The 21,033-nt window shown below is 35.6% G+C and overlaps 1 non-coding gene and 1 pseudogene across 1 annotated transcript; one reads left to right on the plus strand and one right to left on the minus strand.

Annotated features, from left to right (window-relative positions):
- Positions 1-5,082: 5,082 nt before the first annotated feature.
- LOC147273250 (small nucleolar RNA R71) lies at positions 5,083-5,189 on the minus strand. The gene has a single exon (XR_015119793.1). It is a non-coding gene; the product is annotated as a small nucleolar RNA R71 (small nucleolar RNA).
- A 641-nt stretch (positions 5,190-5,830) lies between these two features.
- On the plus strand, positions 5,831-20,757 carry LOC147273251 (uncharacterized; annotated as a pseudogene).
- The last annotated feature ends 276 nt before the right edge of the window (positions 20,758-21,033 follow it).

The raw sequence follows: 21,033 nt of genomic DNA on the forward strand, positions 1-21,033 counted from the left end.
ATATTATTCTCCAACTACAACTTTGATTGTTCTCCGACTCCAAATCTCCAACATTGAATCTTTTCTAATCAAAATTAATACTCCAATACATGCTTCTTCTCTCAATCATTTTTTGTCCATCTACTTTTTTCAACTAAACAGTTCTTCAGTACATACTGAATAAGTAAATAGAACCTACCCCAGAAACTGATCATACGGAATACAATACAATTCTATGTCTGCCATACCCAATAGTTAATGAACTAAAATGTGTAACTTAATTACCTTCCGTTTAAAATATGAAAAAAATCACACCAACTAAACAACAAAATAAACCCACTATAATTAGATATTAGGTGAATCATGAAAGGGGTTATGCCTTGTTGGAAATTTCCATTTTGTTCCTTTGATCTTGATGATTAATTGTTTTCTTAGATCTTGATTTTAACCCATTCTTAAAGAAAGAAAAAAAAAGAATATCATCTAAATTGAGTTTAGATTAAAGTCGTGGGCTGCTCTTCACCACCGGTTTTCTCCGACCAGCAAAGGATCGAACTAGGCAGCCCACTAGCATCCAACACCGATAGTGATAATAAAAAACAATTGAGAAATTAATTGGGTTAAAGCCACTTGTATCACCATATTACTGGTTCTTGTTAACAAACTTGCTGCCACTAGGCTTAGGAAGCTAGCCTCTTTGATTCAAAGGACAAGACGATTATGTAATTGGATGGTGAAGCTTTAGGATTATTCAAATTAAATTGATCAATGAAAACATACAATGGCAATTACCATTTATTAAAACTTTTTATCTTTCTCAAATTTTTTTTTCTGGAAATATATATACATCACAGTGGCTGGATAATTTTTCAGAAACTATCTTTCTCATATCTGGGTTTGTTTTCTTTGTTTACTTTAGTCAGAATTTTATTAATTTTTTTAAAAGTACATTGATTTTAACTACTAAATTTTAATAACTTTTTAGTTTAGATACCAAAATTAAATATCATTTTAGATTAGGTACTAGTTGAAAAGTCAAACAAAATAATAAAGTAAAAGGTATTAAAATTTACAAATATTACATCACATGCCACTACAATTAAAAAAAATTAATATAACATCACAAATATTACATTAATTTATATTATATTGTATTAAAAAAAATCAATTCAGTCACAACTTAACTGTGACTGTCTTGGTAAATTGAAAGAGACAACTCACACCACTATACTATGTATTATTTTGAGTAAAGGTATTGTTTTGACCTCTATTTATACTATATTGTAGTATAATTTCTCTAAAAATAATTCAATTAAGTCACAACTTAACTTTGACTGTCGTTCAGTCACAACTAAATTTGAAGTTGTGAGTATGTACAGTCACAACTAAATGTGAAGTTGAGACTACATTAGCAAATTTTCAAGATAATATAAAAGCCTCAACAGTAATTGTGTCAAAACCTTATAAATTTTAACTAACACCCATCATATGTGGGCCGGCCAAAAGACAAAAATGTCAAATAGAAAAGGCTCAAATCAAAAGGACCAACATATTTGTGACCTAATCTAAAAAACTACATTTAAATTTAGTAGTTCAATTGAAATATTATATGGTTTTTATGTTATACCAAAAAATTATTGGAATTTGGTATTTAATCCTAATTTTCTAAAAATAAAATAATTAAAATGAAATAAATCTAACTAAAATAAATCCTAATAAAATCTAGGAAATAAAACAAAAACTAAAAAAAACCACTAAATAACTAAATAATTTTTGACAAAACAAAAACTAAATAATTAAAATAAAAAATATAATACTAAAATTGCTAAAACACAAGGACTAAAATGTAAAATTTTAAGAATATAAAATATATATAAATTAAACTCAACACTGGCTGCTGGATTATGAGCCCTCTTCTTCCTTTGGTGAATTGGGTCTGCGCTTGGCTTCTCTCTCTCATCCCAATCTGATTTTTTTGGTCTGCTAGTCTTTTAAAACTTAGGCCATTTCTTCTTATTCTTACAAAGCTAAATCAAAATAAAATAACATATAATAAACCTAAGGAAGAGATAATTAAATATAAAATAAACCGAAATAAAAACTAAGGAAGAGATAATTAAAAGCTAATAACGCCTATTAATTAAATAAATACCAAAAATAGAAGTTAAGCTACTAAATAATACTAAAAAGAAGTACTAAAATATAGAATTCGGAGATCATGAATTAATTACTAAAAATTGTGCTCAACAAGCTGCATTGAGACCCCTCAAGCTAACACCTGGGGTCACAAGCATAATTAGACTTAGAGACATACTAAGAAAAAGAAAAGAGACTCACGGTCACACAGGAGGAAAAAGGAAGGAAAGAAAAAAAAGAAAAAAGGAAGGAAGGAAAGAAAAAAGAAAAGAAAAGGAAAAAAAGAAAAAAAACAAGGGTTTGGGCAATTGAAAAGAAAAAAACAAGGATTTGAGGTTTCGTTTGGGGTTTGGTTTGGCTCTTTTGAGGTAAAATTTTTAGAGGGAAAATTGGCATTTTGACCCCATAGTAAATTAGTACTAGTCAAGACAAGTCAATAAGAATTTTCCGTGTATTTTTCTAAGTTCGGAGCTATTTTTAATTAATTTTCAAAGTTTATAAAAATAGGAAAATAAAAAAAAATCAGAAAATACAAGAAAAGATGTGACACATGGCGCACATCCAGCGCGCCACGTCAGCATTAACAGCCAGGTCATCAATTTTAACAGAATTGTTGATGGAACAAGGTAAAATGGGACACAGATGTAAGTTACAGGTGATAATTTGGGACAAAAAAACTTTCAGGTGGCAAAGTGGGAATGAATTACAGTTTTGGGCGGTAAATCGATAATTAAGCCTTTTAAATTCTAACTCAGTAAGTTATCTCGTCTGCAACTATCACTCGTGTCTTGTTTTTTTCTATTTTCTTTTTCCGTTTTTGGTGTTTGATACTCTTTGTTACTCTTTGTTGTTGTTTCATTTCAATGCCAAAAATTCTGAAGTGGGTCTTTGACAGAACCGAATTTTTTTTTGGTTCTATTTAACTTTGAAATGGTTTAGTTCTTGGAATTTTTTTTTTTGTGGGTTTGCTTATTTAAAGGATGCATTTGCCTATTGTGGATTTTGTACTGTTTGCTGATATATCAAATATTTAACACACTTTGTTTGCCTTTATAATTACTTATTAATCTGCTATGATCTTCAATGAAACTGTTGGTTTTAATGTGTTTTGTGCAAGTTTTGTAGTTTTGATAATTTAGGGATTATCAAGCTAAAAAGGACAAAAGTCATGATGATTGAAGAAATTGAATGGGTGTCGCGCATGAAGGGAAATCCAAGACTAGTCAACGTTTCACCAAGTCATCAAGGAAAGGAAACTTCCAAAATTACCAGGAAAAGCTTTCCAATTGTGGAAAGGAAAGAGGTCTCTCAAAGGAAATTAATTCTCATCTACATAAGGGAAGCCGGCCCAGCTCTATTCCTAGGAAGTCAAGGATTGATGAAGGCCCTAGATGATTTAGGAAGTGTAATCCCGTAAGGATAGGAATTTGTGGTGTCTTAATTTGTAATAGTATAAATAGGGGAGTGCGGTACTAGGTGGATATATCGGGAGAAGGGCTGCACAATTTGGATTGGAACATCATTATTATTTTTGGGTGAACATCATGAATTCCTACACCACACCCAAGTCACCTATCACCTTCATCATGCACTAAATTTCTTATAGTAGGCTATGATGTAGCCTAGCTATGAATTCCCTAAGTTTTTCTAACTCAATTTAATTCTATTTTTATTCATGCATGTTGAGTATTTATTTCTTTGTTTAATGCCTTCAATTAATTGATCACTAATTGATTGCCATGAAGAACTAGATTGAGACTGGAAGGAGATATCTAGTAAATAGCTTCTAAGAATAAATACCATAATCTGCATAGTTTAATCGGAAGAGGAAAGTATGGGTTGTGTTTTCATTAAATGTTTCTTATGGTCTTAAAGGGTTTTCACCATCTAAATTCATATCTAGGAATAGATTGGGTTGATGGGTTTGAGAATACAATTAGTATATCTAGGAATAGAATACTAGTGAAAAGCGTGGAAACAATTAGCTACATGCTAGGTAAAATTAGGATTGATTTGTTGGAAAGACTTGGGATGGATTAGTTATGATGAAATCGTTGGCCTAGTACTTTATCATATTATTTTAATCTGTTACTTTGTTGTTTACTCGTCTTATACGATCTTGCATATTTCGTTTTCGATCCTTTTAATAACTTCTTGTTTATCCAATTTCAATTAGGCAGAAATCACACTAGTATTTAATAGATTAACTAAATCCCTGTAGGAACGATACTTTTTTTATTACTATATTACTTGAGCGATATTGTACCCTTGCAATTATTCACATCAAGTTTTTGGCACCGTTGCCGGGGACTTAGCTTAGTCTGTTAATATTAGGACGATTTATTTTCTAGTTGTATTTTTGGATTGATAATATTAATAATAATAATAATTTTTTTATTTGTGGTTTGTCAACATAAATTTTAGTGCAATTTCTCACTGTCTCTTGTTTTCTCTTGAAGGTGGATGACTGGTACACGATCATCAACTTGCAAATTAGTTGAATTTGAACCTGAGATTGAACAGAAGCTTCGAGCGATTAGAAAGAAACAAAGAGAGGACAGAGAAAAAGAGAATCAACAAAGAGAAGAAGAGATGACCCTTGTACCACAAGAAACAATGGGAGACCTCGATATCCCAACAATGCCGACGTCACCATCAAGCATCGTCCTACCTGCGACTGCCAGGAATTATGAATTGAAGAATATCCACTTTAATATGATGCCTTCTTTCCATGGAATGAGTACTGAAGATCCTTTAGCTCATATTAGAGATATTTTTAACATGGTTTCTAACATGGCCTTGACAGCTGAGGTCACTGAAGAACATCTCAGGATGAAAGTTTTTCCCTATATGGTGAAAGACAAAGCCAAGACGTGGCTGAACTCCTTGAGGCCTGAGTCACTGACGAGCTGGACTGAAATTCAGAACAAGTTCTTGGAGAAGTTTTATTCAACTCAGAAAACTGATGCACTGAGGGATAAGATCATGCAATTCACTCAACAGGCAGATGAGTCGTTTTCTAAGGCACGGGAACAGTTTAATAATTTATTAATACAATGTCCTCACCATGGTTTGCCTACTCTAGTTTTAATGCGAATTTTTTATAAGGCTCTAACCGTGTCGAGTAAGGCTACAGTGAATAATTATGCAGGTGGATCTACTAAGAACAAGACATTAACTGAATGTCAAACTTTGTTTGATACTCTAGCTCTTGAAACACATCATTCTTGATTATAAAAAGAACAGGAGGATGGGAGGACGCCATTGCACAACTCGTCAAAGCCACCACTCAGTTCATGAACAAAACTGACACAAGTCTCCAAAACCAAGCAGCTTCTATCCGGAATTTGGAGGTCCAGGTCTGGCAAATAACTGAAGCAATTAATGGGAGAAAAAAAGGAGTGTTACCTAGCCAAACTGAAGTTAATCCGAGAAGACAAGAGCATGCAAAGGCTATATCACTTAGGACGGGAAGGCAAATCAAGACTGCTGTGGATTTGGATGAAGAAAAACAGCAGAAAGAAGCTTGAGCAGCAGCTAGCAGCCGAGCGAATAGGAGAAACTGACTCTGAAAATTTTTTTGCCGTCGCTGACACCGCTGGAGAATCTATGCGGCCACCTGCAGACTTTGTAGAACTTGAACATGTCGTTGTTGACACAAGCTTAATTTGTTCCAGTTTCAATCGATCCCAAGCAGTACGTGCCGCCCATTCCATTCCCTCAACGCCTCCGCAAGAACAAGAAGAATGCACAATTTTCAAGGTTCCTTGATATTTTCAAGAAATTGCAGGTCACCATTCCCTTTAGCGAAGCATTGGAGTAGATGCCTAGCTATGGGAAATTCTTAAAAGATATTTTGAGTAAGAAAAGGAAGCTTGATGATGCTGAGACCGTACAACTTACTAAGGAGTGCAGTGCTGTCATCCAAAAGCAATTGCCACCTAAAAGGAAGGATCCAGGGAGTTTTACTATACCTTGCACCATTGGCACAATTTCTTTTGGCAAAGGTTTATGTGATTTGGGCTCCAGTATCAATTTAATGCCATTGTCTATAGCTAAAAAAATTGGTTTGGGGGAGATCAAACCCACTAATGTTACATTGCAAATGGCTGACAGGTCCCTCACGCATCCACATGGCATAATTGAAGATGTGCTGATCAAGGTAGATAGATTCATTTTCCCTGCCGATTTTCTGATCATAGACATGGAGGTAGATATTGAGACCCCTATTATTTTAGGGAGGCCATTCTTGATTACAGGAAGAACACTGATTGACGTGGCCAAAGGTTCATTGATCCTGAGAGTAGGGGATTAGGAAGTAGAGTTTTGTGTATTTGATGCTACCAAGCACCCACTAGATTCCGAGTATTGCTTTAGATTGGAAGTGATAGATCAAGTCATTGTACATCGCTTCTCCACTCATTATCCTGAAGATCCTTTGGAGGCCAGCTTGGTACATCAGTATGAAACGATCAAAGACGAGCCGAGAATTGTGGAAATAGTTAATTATATGGATTCAATACCACGATACACTTCTCCAAGATGCCTATTAGAGTTCGAGCAGTTAGGTGTCGCACCCATAAAGCCCATGCCGAGCATTGATGCCGCGCTTACACTCACCTTAAAGCCTTTACCTTTTCATCTGCATTATGCTTATCTTGGCAGCGCTGAAACTCTTCCTGTAATTGTTTCCTCGGAGTTAAGTAAAGAAGAAGAAGAGAAATTACTGCACGTACTAGGAGAGCATAAGTCAGCTATTGGATGGACTATAGCAGATATCAAGGGAATCAGTCCTTCTTTGTGTATATATGCACCGAATTTTGATGGAAGACAATTGCAAACCTACCATTGAGAATCAAAGAAGGTTGAATCCAAACATGAAGGAGGTTGTACGTGCTGAAGTTCTTAAGCTACTTGATGCTGGTATCATTTATCCTTCAGCTGACAGCAAGTGGGTAAGTCCTGTGCACGTGGTTCCGAAAAAAGGAGGAATTACTGTGGTAAAAAATGATAACAATGAGCTCATTCCCACAAGAACAGTCACTGGATGGAGAGTGTGCATAGACTATAGGAAATTGAACACTGCTACCAGAAAAGATCACTTCCTATTGCCTTTCAGCGATCAAATGTTGGAGAGATTAGCTGGTCACGCCTACTACTATTTTTTGGATGGTTATTCGGGTTATAATCAAATCCCCATCGCCCCTGAAGATCAAGAGAAGACGACATTTACTTGTCCGTTTGCCACCTTCGCCTATCGTCGTATATATGCCGTTTGGTTTATGCAATGCCCCAGCTACTTTTCAACGTTGTATGATGAGTATATTCTCCGATATGGTTGAACGCTTTATAGAGGTATTTATGGACGACTTTTCCGTCTTTGGTTTCTCTTTTGATACTTGTCTTGATAATTTGGCACAAGTCCTTCAGTGTTGTGAAGAGACGAACTTAGTTTTGAATTGGAAGAAGTGTCATTTTATGGTTCGAGAAGGGATAGTGCTTGGGCATAAAATTTCCGCACAAGGAATTGAAGTTGATAAAGCTAAGATTGAGACAATTTCCAACCTGCCGCCGCCAACATCAGTGAAGGGGGTTCGGAGTTTCTTAGGTCATGCAGGCTTTTATCGTCGTTTCATAAGGACTTTTCCCATATCACCAAGCCGTTGTGCAGTTTATTACTCAAAGATGCAGATTTTCAATTTAATTCTGACTGTATGGAAGCATTCAAGCTATTGAAAGAGAAATTAACCACAGCTCCTATCATTATCGCGCCCAATTAGAGTTTGCCGTTCGAAATAATGTGTGACGCAAGTGACTATGCAGTGGGAGCCGTGCTTGGTCAAAGGAATGACAAGGTACTTCATGTTATATCTTATGCTAGCCGCACTTTAAATGATGCTCAATTAAATTATGCTACTATTGAAAAGGAGCTACTTGCCGTAGTTTTTGCTTTGGATAAATTCCGTTCCTATTTAATTGGGTCTAAAGTTATTGTCTACACGGATCACTCTGCTTTGAAATATTTATTATCGAAGAAAGATGCCAAGCCTAGGTTGATTAGATGGGTTCTCCTTCTACAAGAATTTGACTTGGAGATTCGAGATAAAAAGGGCTCTGAAAACGTGGTGGCAGACCACCTTTCACGGTTAACCCAAGATGAGCTAGCCAATGACGCCACTGTCCCCATAGTTGAGATGTTTCCCGACGAGCAGCTTTTCGCGGTCCACTCCACAGTGACACCATGGTATGCCGATTTTGTTAATTATCTCGCTAGCAATATCCTTCCTCCTGATCTCTCTTATCAACAAAAGAAGAGATTCTTATCTTTGGTTAAACATTACTATTGGGATGATCCTTATTTATGGAAGCACTGCCCGGATACTGTAATTAGAAGATGTGACAATGAATCCGAGATGATTGATATTCTTCATCATTGTCATAAGCTAGCTTGTGGAGGTCACTTTGGAGCTACAAAAACAGAGGCCAAAGTGTTACAATCGGGTTTATTTTGGCCTACTCTTTTTAAGGATGCTCATATCTTTGTTCAAACCTGTGATCGTTGCCAAAGAACTGGAAATATTTCCAGCATACACCAAATGCCTCTTTCTAACATATTAGAGGTTGAATTGTTCGATGTTTGGGGCATTGACTTCATGGGGCCTTTTCCACTTTCCTACAATAATCATTACATCTTGGTAGCTGTCGATTACGTGTCTAAATGGGTGGAAGCTGTTGCCTTGCCCACCAATGACGCCAAGAGCGTGCTTGGGTTCTTAAGGAAGAATATCTTTACAAGATTTGGAACCCCTCGTGCCATTATTAGTGATGGAGGTACGCACTTTTGTAACCGTTCTTTCAATGCTCTTCTTGCTCGATATGGTATTATGCACAAGGTAGCTACGCCTTATCATCCTCAAACATGTGGCCAAGTTGAAATTTCTAACCGAGAGTTGAAGAGTACCTTAGAAAAGACAGTCAGTAATTCAAGGACAGATTGGTCAACAAAGCTTGATGATGCCTTGTGGGCTTACAGAATGGCCTATAAAACACCAATCGGCATGTCCCCTTTTCGATTAGTTTTTGGGAAAGCCTGCCACTTAGGGGTGGGCACGGTGCGGTTCAGCCCGATTCACCCCCAAAACCGTGCGCCACACCGGACGTTCCTATACGGTGCGGTTCGGTGCTAAAAACCGGAAAGGAAGGAGAAAAACCAAACCAAACCATTTAAAGTGCAGTGTGGTTTGGTTCGGTTTGGTTCTCCACTACGGTTCTGGGTTTAATGAGTTATTATTCATATTGGCATTTTTGGGGAGATAGAGATTTCGTTTGGGGTTTGGGCAAATTTGGTTTATAAGTTATAACTATATATAAGATTATATATAGCTATTATAGAGTAATGAGTATAGTATATATATAACTATATACTATTATAGTATATACTAGTATATATACTACTATAATTATATATTACTTATATAGTTATATATAACTATTGTAGTATGTATACAACTATATACTAAGTTACTAACTATATAGTTATATATAACTAACTATACTAAGTTTATATATAACTCTATATGTATAAAACATTATTATATAGACTATGGACTATAGAGTATATAGAAATAGAATATACTAATTTTATTATATAAGATATAACTAAAATTATATACTAAAACATTATTATATATAATATTAAACTCATAGGGTTATATAAAATATATTTTAGGGTCAAAAATAAAAATGTATAAAATGTGTTTAAAAATGTATAAAATGTGTACAAAAATGTATAAAATGTGCATAAAAATATATAATTATATTTTTTAAAAAATAAAAGGTTTGGTTCGGGTAAAATGAGCATGAAACCAGAACCGGAACTATCCATATACGGTTTGGTTCGGTTTTCTCTTACGGTGTTGACTTTTTGGTCAACTCGGTGTTTTTTCGGTTTTTTTACGGTTGGTTTGGTTCGGTGTTTCGGTGCGCTGGTTATTATGCTCACCCCTACTGCCACTTACCCGTGGAGCTTGAGCATAAGGCATTTTGGGCTGTGAAGATGTAACACCCCGAACATCGGGCCCATAAAAATACTGAACATCAAACTTTTAAACTTGTTTTCTCTTTTCTTTTGAGCCATGCATAACAACATAAGTAAATACCATTTTACCGAAAACATTTAAACGAAAACATTGTGTAAAAATAATTAAATAAAACTCCTAGGTCCCACTGCCTCGTCTTCTCCTCACTGCTTCCTCATGTCTGCTTAACTTGCAAAACAACCACAACCACACTACACCATGTCCATGGTACACCAGGTCATTCAAACAAACAACCCGGTAAACAATAATCCTCAAAATTCTTTAATTTCCAATACTCAAAAATAATCCACAATAAAATTCATAATTTCTCAATCGCATAATAATTTCATCACCTATCATCCAAGCATCAAGATAAATCATACATCCTCGTATTCAAATCAAATCCCATCAATAAATAATAATCATCATTCTGGCGAATCAATTGCATAAACGTCAGCTATTAACCTCAACATCAACCATTCACATCCTAACCTATAATCTCAGTGCATAATCATCCTCATTCTCATTCTCAAAGATTCAAGCCTAAACTTTACCAAGTCCTAACCAAACCAAATTCTAGCAAACAAATGCACACAAGCACCCAAAACAACGAAATAGACTATCTAATTTCACTCACACCACTCTTTGAAATCTCCCTAATTTCACTCACATCACTCTTTGACATCCCCCAGCTTTAAAACTATTTTCAAAATCTCTTCTTTCAAATCCATTTTTAAATCCTCTCAACCGTAAATCAAACTTTGAAAGTAACAAAGTTCTCAAGTTGAAATCGATATTATCAACTGTATATAAATAATTTAGGCTAAAAACTTTCAACTCAAATAAACCTCGATATACTGAAAAAGTAATGAAACTGTTCAAACTGAGAAGTATCAAATCTGAACTGAATTAAAACACAAAGTCTTACTTAAACTGTCATTTAAAATATTTACTGATGCAAATTCATTTCTCAAAATACTCCACAACTGAAAACTCACGCCACACTAGTACCCAGGAAACTGCTGGTCATACACTGCCGAGTCATCTCTAGGCAAGTGCAGAGCAAATTTATACCTGCTGTGATGCTGGTCATACACCGCCGACTAGGCAAGTGCAAAGCAAATGCTGGTCGTACACCGCCTACTAGGCAAGTGCAGAGCAAATATCATGCTGGTCATACACCGCCAACTAGGCAAGTGCAGAGCAAGTACTGGTCGTACACCGCCGAGTCATCTCTAGGCAAGTGCAGAGCAATATATACTTGCGTGCTGGTCGTACATCACTGAGTCATCTTTAGGCGAGTGCAGAGCAATATATACCTGCTGAAGGGGGTACTAATATAGCGGTTTGAAACCGCTTCTGTATACCTCAATCAACCACATCTCAAATCGTGAAAGCTGCTCAATCAAAATCATTTTCTAAAGAACAGAAATTCATTGATAAAACTTCCCCAAAATAATACGAAAAACCTTTTCCAGAAACTGTCCATACTCAAATAAATCAAGAAAAGAGTTGAATTATAAAAAGTGCAAAACATTTTGAAAACCAAAGATCCACTCACAGTCTACCCCGAGCTACACCGAATCCCTTCCGAAACTTTCGAAACTGATTCCTACTCACGCCCCCTCACTTGTTTGTCATTCCTACTCACAGTCTACTGTATAATAATCGCTTAATCCTCACTCATATACCTCGACAATAAACATTTCTTCTCTAATTTAGCAATTATTATCGTTCCTTGATCCTCGAAAATAGACATTTCTCATCTAATCAGTAATTAATCCCAGGGCAACTCTATAATTCCCAACTAATTTCTTAGCCTCAAATCCTCATCAATTCCTTCTCATGATCTAAATCCTATACTTAACATTCTCTAACATAAAGCAACAAACACACAAAACAGACAATTCATTTACGGTACTCAACAATTAAAAACCGATAAGTTTCACTCACTGTTTAACCGTGTGAAAAGACCGAAATGCCATTCACGATGCAAATGCTCGGATCTCCAATCCGGCAGCAAAACGGCATCCGGAATGAGATTTCCCGAGCCCATGCACCTATTAAGACCAGACAACCAAACAATTACAACCCATATTCACAAATTGGCCGTTCAACAGTCGAATTGGGCGGCAACACCACACCCGGTGGCTGCCCGGCCACAAACAACACACAAACATCATCAAATTCTCACCATAAGAAACTAGAAGGGTTCTTGAGACTTCAATTGGGCAGAAATAGATCAAACGACCACCAACACGCCGCCAAAAGTGGTGGTTCCGATGGTGGCAACGGCGGCACGAACCTGGAAATACCTAAAATCAACTCCAATTAAACTCAATTGCACGATGGAACCTTCAATTACACAAAAACAATTCGAAATCAAGTCCAATTTCAAGAAATTCGAAATAGGCATAAACCCTAAAATCGAATTTCTAATTTCTCAAAATTGGACGTGTCCACCTTAGGGAAAAGATTACCCATACCTCGAGGATCAATTCTCCTAAATGAGTCAACGGTCAAAAGTCGCCGGCGGCAGAAGCCGGCGGCTGTCTTGACTTCCCGAGCTCATTGCTCTGTCGTGGAGCCTCGTATGGACGAACGGAGACCATGGTTGAACTCACCATGATGAGGGCAACAAAGCCCATTTATTTTAAAAGTCAACTTTTGGGTCAAACCCAATTTAAAACAAAAATTAAAATTAAATTCCAAATAAATTCTTAAAATCCTTAAAATAAATTCTCAAAATATTTAAAATAAATCTTTGAAAAATACGGGGTCTCACAGAATATGCTAAATTTTGACTTGGAAACTGCTGGACAGAAGAGAGCCTTACAACTTAATGAAATGGAGAAATTCCGTAATGACTCCTATGAGAATGCTTGTATATACAAAGAAAGAACCAAGAGATGGCATGATCAACATATCTTGCGCAGAAATTTTTATGTTGGACAGAAAGTTTTGCTCTACAACTCCCGTTTGAAGCTCTTACCTGGGAAGTTACGCTCAAGGTGGTCCGGACCCTGTACCATTGTTCAAATTTTACCCTATGGAGCAGTTGAAATACGCCATGATTCAATGGGTACTGTGTTTAAAGTTAATGGACAGAGATTGAAGCCTTACCTAGAAGCCAATCTTGATCCTCAAAAAGTTTCACTCACTCTTGAAGATCCGAAGTAGCGAGCTCCCCTGAAGTCAGGCTGAGGACACTAAACTAAGCGCTTTTTGGGAGGCAACCCAACTAGGTTCTATCTTTCTACTCTTTTACTTTTATTTTTATTATTTGAATTATTTTTTTTTATTTTATTTGGTTTATGCACATTGAGGACAATGCTAAGTTTAGGTTTGGGGGTGGTTTTAAATTTTTGAGTTGGTAGTTTTGATTTTAGTTATAGAGTCGCAAAGCAAATAATATTTGTGTTTCCACAGAAATTACAAGAGGAATTTTTGAGGTTTCTTGCCATAAGAGGGTGGCATCACGTTTTAGATAGCATGAGGAAGTGATTTTTCTTGATGGCTGGGCTAAGAGACCAAAAAGTAGCAAAACAGCTCATTGGGTTCATGTTTCGGTCAAAATAAATTTTTCTGCATAATTTGTTTTTGAGTGTTATTTAGGCCAATCTAAGGTTGTCAACAGGTTTAGGATAGCAAATGTGATGTTATGAATCAGGTTTGGGGGTCCCAGGGGGTCTACATTGCAGTTTGGGACGATTTGAAGTTGGGAAAGTGGCCTAAAGCCAAGAAAAATGCAGCTACTGCTAAGCCCAGAAATGCAGAATTTTTCGTCACAAAAGGGGTTTTTAGCGACAGTGTTCATCAGATTTTTCGCCGCGGAAGGTTTTTAGTGACGGTGTTCATCAGTTTTTTTTTCGCTGCTAAAGGTAAAAATTCTAGATTTTTCAGATTTCATGTCCAAGCCATTTCAAATCAAATTCTGCCGAGATAAAAGGCCTCTAGAGGCTATCTCCAGGTGTGTCCTTTTCCTTTTGAGATATTTATTCATTCTTTAGCTCACAAATTCATGCTTAGATTTGACAAACCAAAATTTTGTTGGAACACCAAAAGTAGTTGAAGCTATTACTTATGCTTACTAATGAGGATGTACATGCTTTGTTATCACTAATTCTCTTTTAAGGTGCTGTCATGAAGGTTTGCATCATCATTTGTCACACTTCACATGCTGAATTCATTGTACGTGAAACAGTGTACAAGGCTCCATGCTTGGATTGACTATAGAAAAATTAGTGGAGACTACCCCTAGAGAGTTTCTTTTTGAGCCTATAGCTAGTCTTTGAAAGGGGATTCAGTTTTTCTACTCCTAAACACTCTTCCTAATTTCATTCATTCGTTTTATGATCTCATATTATTTTTGCATTGAATTCTAATGAACTAACAATTTTCTTTGTGTAGATATTCTTCACTTCTAAGTTAATGGACCATTAGAGATGAAGTTAGGCTATGCATGCTTGAGCCACTTAAATAGCCTATCTTCCTACCCTTTTTGTGTGCTTCCAAAGCCCCTTTGAAGCCTTAAAATTTAGCCTTTCTTTTTCATCACCCACAGTTGATTATACCAAATTAACCTTATCTTAGCCTTATCTTATAACTTGAGAGATGGCAAGGTAATGAAGCTGAAGCATGGAGGTAAGTGTTATTGTAAAAGTGGCGTGTACCTAAGAAAGAGTTGGTGCTCAGATTGCAAGTGAAAAGCTTGTTTAAAAAAAAATCACAAAGAAATTGCTGCAAGTTTTAAAAGTGAAGGCATTCCTGTGTTTCAAGTTTATTTTGAATTCCTCATTTTTTTGTTCATAGCCAGCACCCTAGCTTTTTGTTACAACCATCAATAAGACCTAACGGATCTTTTGGAAAGTTCAACTTGGAGGTGAGGTATGTATCTACGTTCTTAGTATTTCAATTTCTTCCTTGAGATCTACATTTGAGAAATTAGCGTTCTTTCAATATTTATCATATGTGATTATACTTTGGTTTCCTTTTTCACATAAATTCTATCACATATGCTTGCTGAGATTAAGCCTAGGAGTTCGAGTAAAATTGAGAGATACCTTGGGAGGATTAGAGTCAAAGCGAAATTTTTCTATGTAATCCGAGTTTGGTTACTTTTAAGCTTCTTCACTATGAATTTCTGCACCTACACTTTACACCATGATGCAATATTTATTTGACATATCTTTAATTTTGAATTTTTGTGATTTGCGTGCATTGGTTTTCATTAGTTTGTTTTAAGTGATGCTCTTAACGTCTTTGATTTGTAGTAAAACGTTTGTGGGTATCATAACTAACAAACCCTCAGGAGACACAACTCCTCCTACTAGGGACACCTAGAGGTTTAAAGGCTTATGGCACATGCTAAGTGCCATTGAAATTACCTGCGAAAGTGGTTTAGATAGATTGTTTTGTTTGTTTTGAATCTTTATGTTGCAGTTTTGCTCGAGGACTAGAAAATGATAGGTTTGGGGGTATTTGATATATGAAATATTTAACACACTTTGTTTGCCTTTATTACTTATTAATCTTCTATGATCTTCAATAAAACTGTTGGTTAATGTGTTTTGTGCAAGTTTTGTAGTTTTGATAATTTAGGGATTATCAAGCTAAAAAGGATAAAAGTCATGATGATTGAAGAAATTGAATGGGTGTCGCGCATGAAGGGAAATCCAAGACTAGTCAATGTTTCACCAAGTCATCAAGGAAAGGAAACTTCCAAAATTACCAGGAAAAGCTTTCCAATTGTGGAAAGGAAAAAGGTCTCTCAAAGGAAATTAATTCTCATCTACACAAGGGAAGCCGGCCCAGCTCTATTCCTAGGAAGTCAAGGATTGATGAAGGCCCTAGATGAATTAGGAATTGTAATCCCGTAAGGATAGGAATTTGTGGTGTCTTTGTAATAGTATAAATAGAGGGGTGCGGTACTAGGTGGATATATCGGGAGAAGGGCTGCACAATTTGGATTGGAACATCATTATTATTTTTGGGTGAACATCATGAATTCCTACACCACACCCAAGTCGCCTATCACCTTCATCATGCACTAAATTTCTTATACTAGGCTACGATGTAGCCTAGCTATGAATTCCCTAAGTCTTTCTAACTCAATTTAATTCTATTTTTATTCATGCATGTTGAGTATTTATTTCTTTGTTTAATGCCTTCAATTAATTGATCACTAATTGATTGCCATGAAGAACTAGATTGAGACTGGAAGGAGATATCTAGTAAATAGCTTCTAGGAATAAATACCATAATCTGCATAGTTTAATCGGAAGAGGAAAGTATGGGTTGTGTTTTCATTAAATGTTTCTTATGGTCTTAAAGGGTTTTCACCATCTAAATTCATATCTAGGAATAGAATGGGTTGATGGGTTTGAGAATACAATTAGTATATCTAGGAATAGAATACTAGTGAAAAGCGTGGAAACAATTAGCTACATGCTAGGTAAAATTAGGATTGATTTGTTGGAAAGACTTGGGATGGATTAGTTATGGTGAAATCATTGACCTAGTACTTTATCATATTATTTTAATCTGTTACTTTGTTGTTTACTCGTCTTATACGATCTTGCATATTTCGTTTTCGATCCTTTTAATAATATCTTGTTTATCCAATTTCAATTAGACAGAAATCACACTGGTATTTAATAGATTAACTAAATCCCTGTTGGAACAATACTTTTCTTATTATTATATTACTTGAGCGATATTGTACCCTTGCAATTATTCACATCATTTGCCTATTGTGGAATGGTGGGTCGAAGTTGAGTGGGAGGAGAGGAGATCTGAGGGGATGGTGGGTTTGGTTGTGGTGGTGGTTGATGGTGGGTTTGGGACTCTGGCCACCATGGCCAGGGACTGATTTGGGAAGTGGGGATTTGGGTAAAGAGAGAGTATGTTGGTGGCCACCACAGCTATCAAGAGCAGCAGGTTCAGACCCATTGTGAAACCCATTGTTGACGTTTTGATCTCTCCCCCCCCCTCTCTCTCTCTCTCTCTCTTTCTCAGCCTCTCTCTGGATTTTGATCTCTCTTAGTTTAACTTGCTTTTCTGTTAGATGAATATCATTGAATTCGATGAAAGTTGAATTGGGATGTAATTAGTTGTGTGTGTTATTTGATGGTTTTTGGAATATTGAACTGAATTAATGTTTAGAAAGCCAATAAGAATGGAAATGAATACTAGTTTGTGCTTAAGGAGATTGGAGGATATAGGAGGGTAGTCTTCAATTTAGCTTGCTAATTATTTGGTTCCGTCATTCCTTCACTTTAAAGTGAGTTATTAATTTCCTTCATGTTAGCTTTCCATCATTGATTTATATAAAATGTATTTGTTAGTCACTACTCAGTACTCATCCTCATCCATTCTTCATTAATTTTGTAGGAAATTGAACTTGTTAACAAACTCAGTACCAGTAGAGGTCATTCAACTTGTTCTTTGTGGAAATTTGAGGATCTTGTGAGTACTTCACACTCACCCCCTCCTTAATTTCCCTTTTTTAAGTCTAAAAAAAACTGCATGTTTCTTTCTTGATCTAATTCTAAACATTAGCACTATATACATAAATTTCTCTGCATATGGTAATTTAAGCTTTTACTTCCAATACGACTGGGTCATTCAATTTGGTCATTCTTTTGGATTCATTTGGGTCATTCACCTGCAAAGGTTTACTTCCTATTTGCTTACCATGTGGTTAAATTTTGCTACTAGCTTTGTGCATAGTTAGGAATATACTAGTTTGGTTCTTTTGTGTTTTTGAAAAACAAAATGTTACAGTTAGAAATTTTATTTAAATACTACAAGTGATGAATCTACCAGTTCTGGTAGGTGAAAATTTTATAAATTTTCAATTGTTTCTGATAAAGGTCCCTTTTCTATTGTTGATTTCTTAACAAATACTCTCTGTGTTAATGTAGCAGGAGTTGTAGGAGGCCAAAATAAGGTCAAAAAAGGATTGAGGTATTACTTATAGCTGTCTGAAGTCTCTTTCTCTCTCCCCCCCTTCCCCGCCCCAACTGTTAAATTTATTTCATGCTTGCATCGTTTTGCTTTACATTTTATGTTCTAGACTCATAGTCTCTTATTTTCTGTGTTTAACGTACAAATATTTCTTTTCTTTTTTTCACAAGTCACAATCAACTTAGTTTATGCAGTATAAAAATTGGAATATGGTGCACTGGTTGGATATTTGAGGTTAGAAGGCAACAAGGTATGTATCCCCTGTCTGTATCATTGGTGATAGAAAGCTTTGTCTTTCTATATTTTGGCTTAGTCTAGAGTTTAGTTACATGGTGCCTGAATGTTAGAAATTCTGTGAGATACCGTTTTTTTTTTTTTTTTTTTGAGTTATATGGTGCTTGAATGTTAGAAGTTTTGTGGGTTTAGTTATTTGGACCTTGGATGTTATAACTTCAATGAGTTTAGTTATTGCAACTATGGTCCCTCAACTAAGCCACAAAAATTACTCTCTCTCTCTCTGGGATTCATTCCTTTTAATATAACTTGTTTTTGAAATTGTTGTTTATGGGCATGGATTTAGGGTCGCTTTGTTTTGGGGAGGCAATTGGCAACAGCAAGAGAGCTTTTCACACGGAACTTCAGGTTTGAATAATATAACAACTCTCTCTCTCTCTAGGATTAGTTCCTTTTGATGTAAATTGTTTTCAAATTGTTGTTTATGGGCATGGATATAAGGCCACTTTGGTTTGGGGAGGCAATTGTCAGTAGCAAGAGATCTTTTCACACAAACTTCAAGTTTGAATAATTTTAACAAATTTATAAAGCATGCACTAGGGTAATACAACTTTATGAAAAATGTCGTCAAAGTAGATGGTACAATTAGGTATGACCTTTGATGTAGTTTCACTTCATTTTGGGGAGGCCAATTAGGTCTGTAAGGATGTTTCTTCAGTAGGATTAGGTCACATGAAAAAAATTTAATTTGCATGAGATTTGTTTTATTTTTTGCTAAAGTTTATGTAAGGATATTTTAATTTGCATTAAGGTATGAAGTATGCAAACGTTTTACCCAAGTTTCTGGCCCTACTACCTTAAGGTATGGTTCAAAATCAAGCTGTGTCAGAACATATCTATGTGTTCTGACCCAAATTTTTTGCTTTTGGAATAGACCAACAATTTTTCCATTACTCAACATCAGTTAATTTAAAGTATACTCCATTTTCTAGCTAATATGTGTAATAACTTTGGCATTTTTTTGGCTTTGGTAGAAGATTTGTGTATATTTCTTGTGACTTTTGAGTTTCTGCTGTTTATTCTAGTTCACATCTTCTCTCTTACTCTTTTTTTTTTTTTTTTAAGTTATTTGGGGTAGTGTTTTCTATGTGTGATGGTTTAGTTTATGGTGTAGTTTTTGTGAAATGATAGAGCTGTTATTTTCCTTTGATTTCTCAGAAACCAAACATGACTTCTTCCCTTTTTTTCTTTTTGGTTTTCTTGAATGTTGCTTTCACAGGAATTCTGGTTTTTATTGATATCACATAGATTGCCCTTGTTGTTGGATCTATTTGATTTCATTTCAGGTAAAAGTGTTGACTCTAGCTCTTTCTCTGTAAGTTTTGATTCATGCTGTTAATTTTCCTAGCTATGTATTATTTGTTTTCGTAGAAAATTATTTTCTAAGAGGGAGATAAGTCTTGTACTCAAAGTGTATTTATGAATTTCAACCCTCCCCCATTGTTGATAATTCAAGTCAGCATCATGTCTTTAAACAAAAATTGTTTTACATATGTACAAGTTACAATCCAAAGAAGGATTTAAATGATAGAGAAAAAGCAGAGGGTCCATGTTCAAGCTTGCAGATAACTCCAATAAAAGATAAAACGCCGCAAACTAACTCCCTTGTAAAGCTGTCAGAGTTGTATTTCAAGATTGGGATGTCAGGTTTTTTCTTTTCTTGCTTTTTGTTTATGATGTGTACCTATCGTTTTGGTTTTAGAGAATAACTTATGTTCTAGTGTTTATTTGTGTTCAGCTCTTGGGTATTGTTTTGCAGATGGCTGTTGTTGGTTCAGTGGAGTATTGGATGAAATTTTCTAAAGTAGAAGTGATACCGGACACCAATATGTACAAAGGATATTCAGAGTCTGGAATCCCTGTTATATATCATCATTTTAAGAGGGAATCTGTGTGGTTTGATGATGCCAAAACTTGGTTCAATTTTGCAATGAGGCATAGTCATTCAAACTTTCTTAGAATGAAAGGGATTTGGACAAGCTCTGATGGAGATGAAATAGTGTTAATATCAGAGTGTTGCCAAACTCTTACTCAATGGTTAAAGGAAAATAAAGTTAGGGATAATAATGGTTACTTAACCGAGGGTTTTAAAAGGATAGTTATTGGCATACTATCAGGACTAATATGTATTAATTTTGATTTGGGTGTGACACATGGTACCATTTGTACAGATTCTGTCTTCATGGTTGATGGGACGGCGAAACTTGGCCTATTTCAAGACTCGGGAATGACAACGAAAAGTTGTGATGCTAGACAGTTTTCCTTGATGATCAATGCAAAATTTAGTTCCTATTCCGTCTAATGGTGATGCTGCCGAATACTTCTCTCACCTTCTTACCGCATTTTACAATGATAAGAAGTAAGTTGCTTTAGACACTAAATATTAATGCATTTCAACTATTAATTGATATGCTGAAATTATTTTTGCTTGTAACAGGTCATTGAGATTCTCAGTATTTCATCCCAGCTTGTTATCCCCTTACTTAAAATATAGATTTCAACATCTTGTGCACTATGTATGTAATGAGTTAGGTATGTCCAGCAAAATATCTCATCGATTGAGAAATGATGCTAGAAT

This window comes from Dryas octopetala, chromosome 9 (genome assembly GCF_963921425.1).
Source record: "Dryas octopetala chromosome 9, drDryOcto1.1, whole genome shotgun sequence".
NCBI lineage: Eukaryota > Viridiplantae > Streptophyta > Magnoliopsida > Rosales > Rosaceae > Dryas > Dryas octopetala.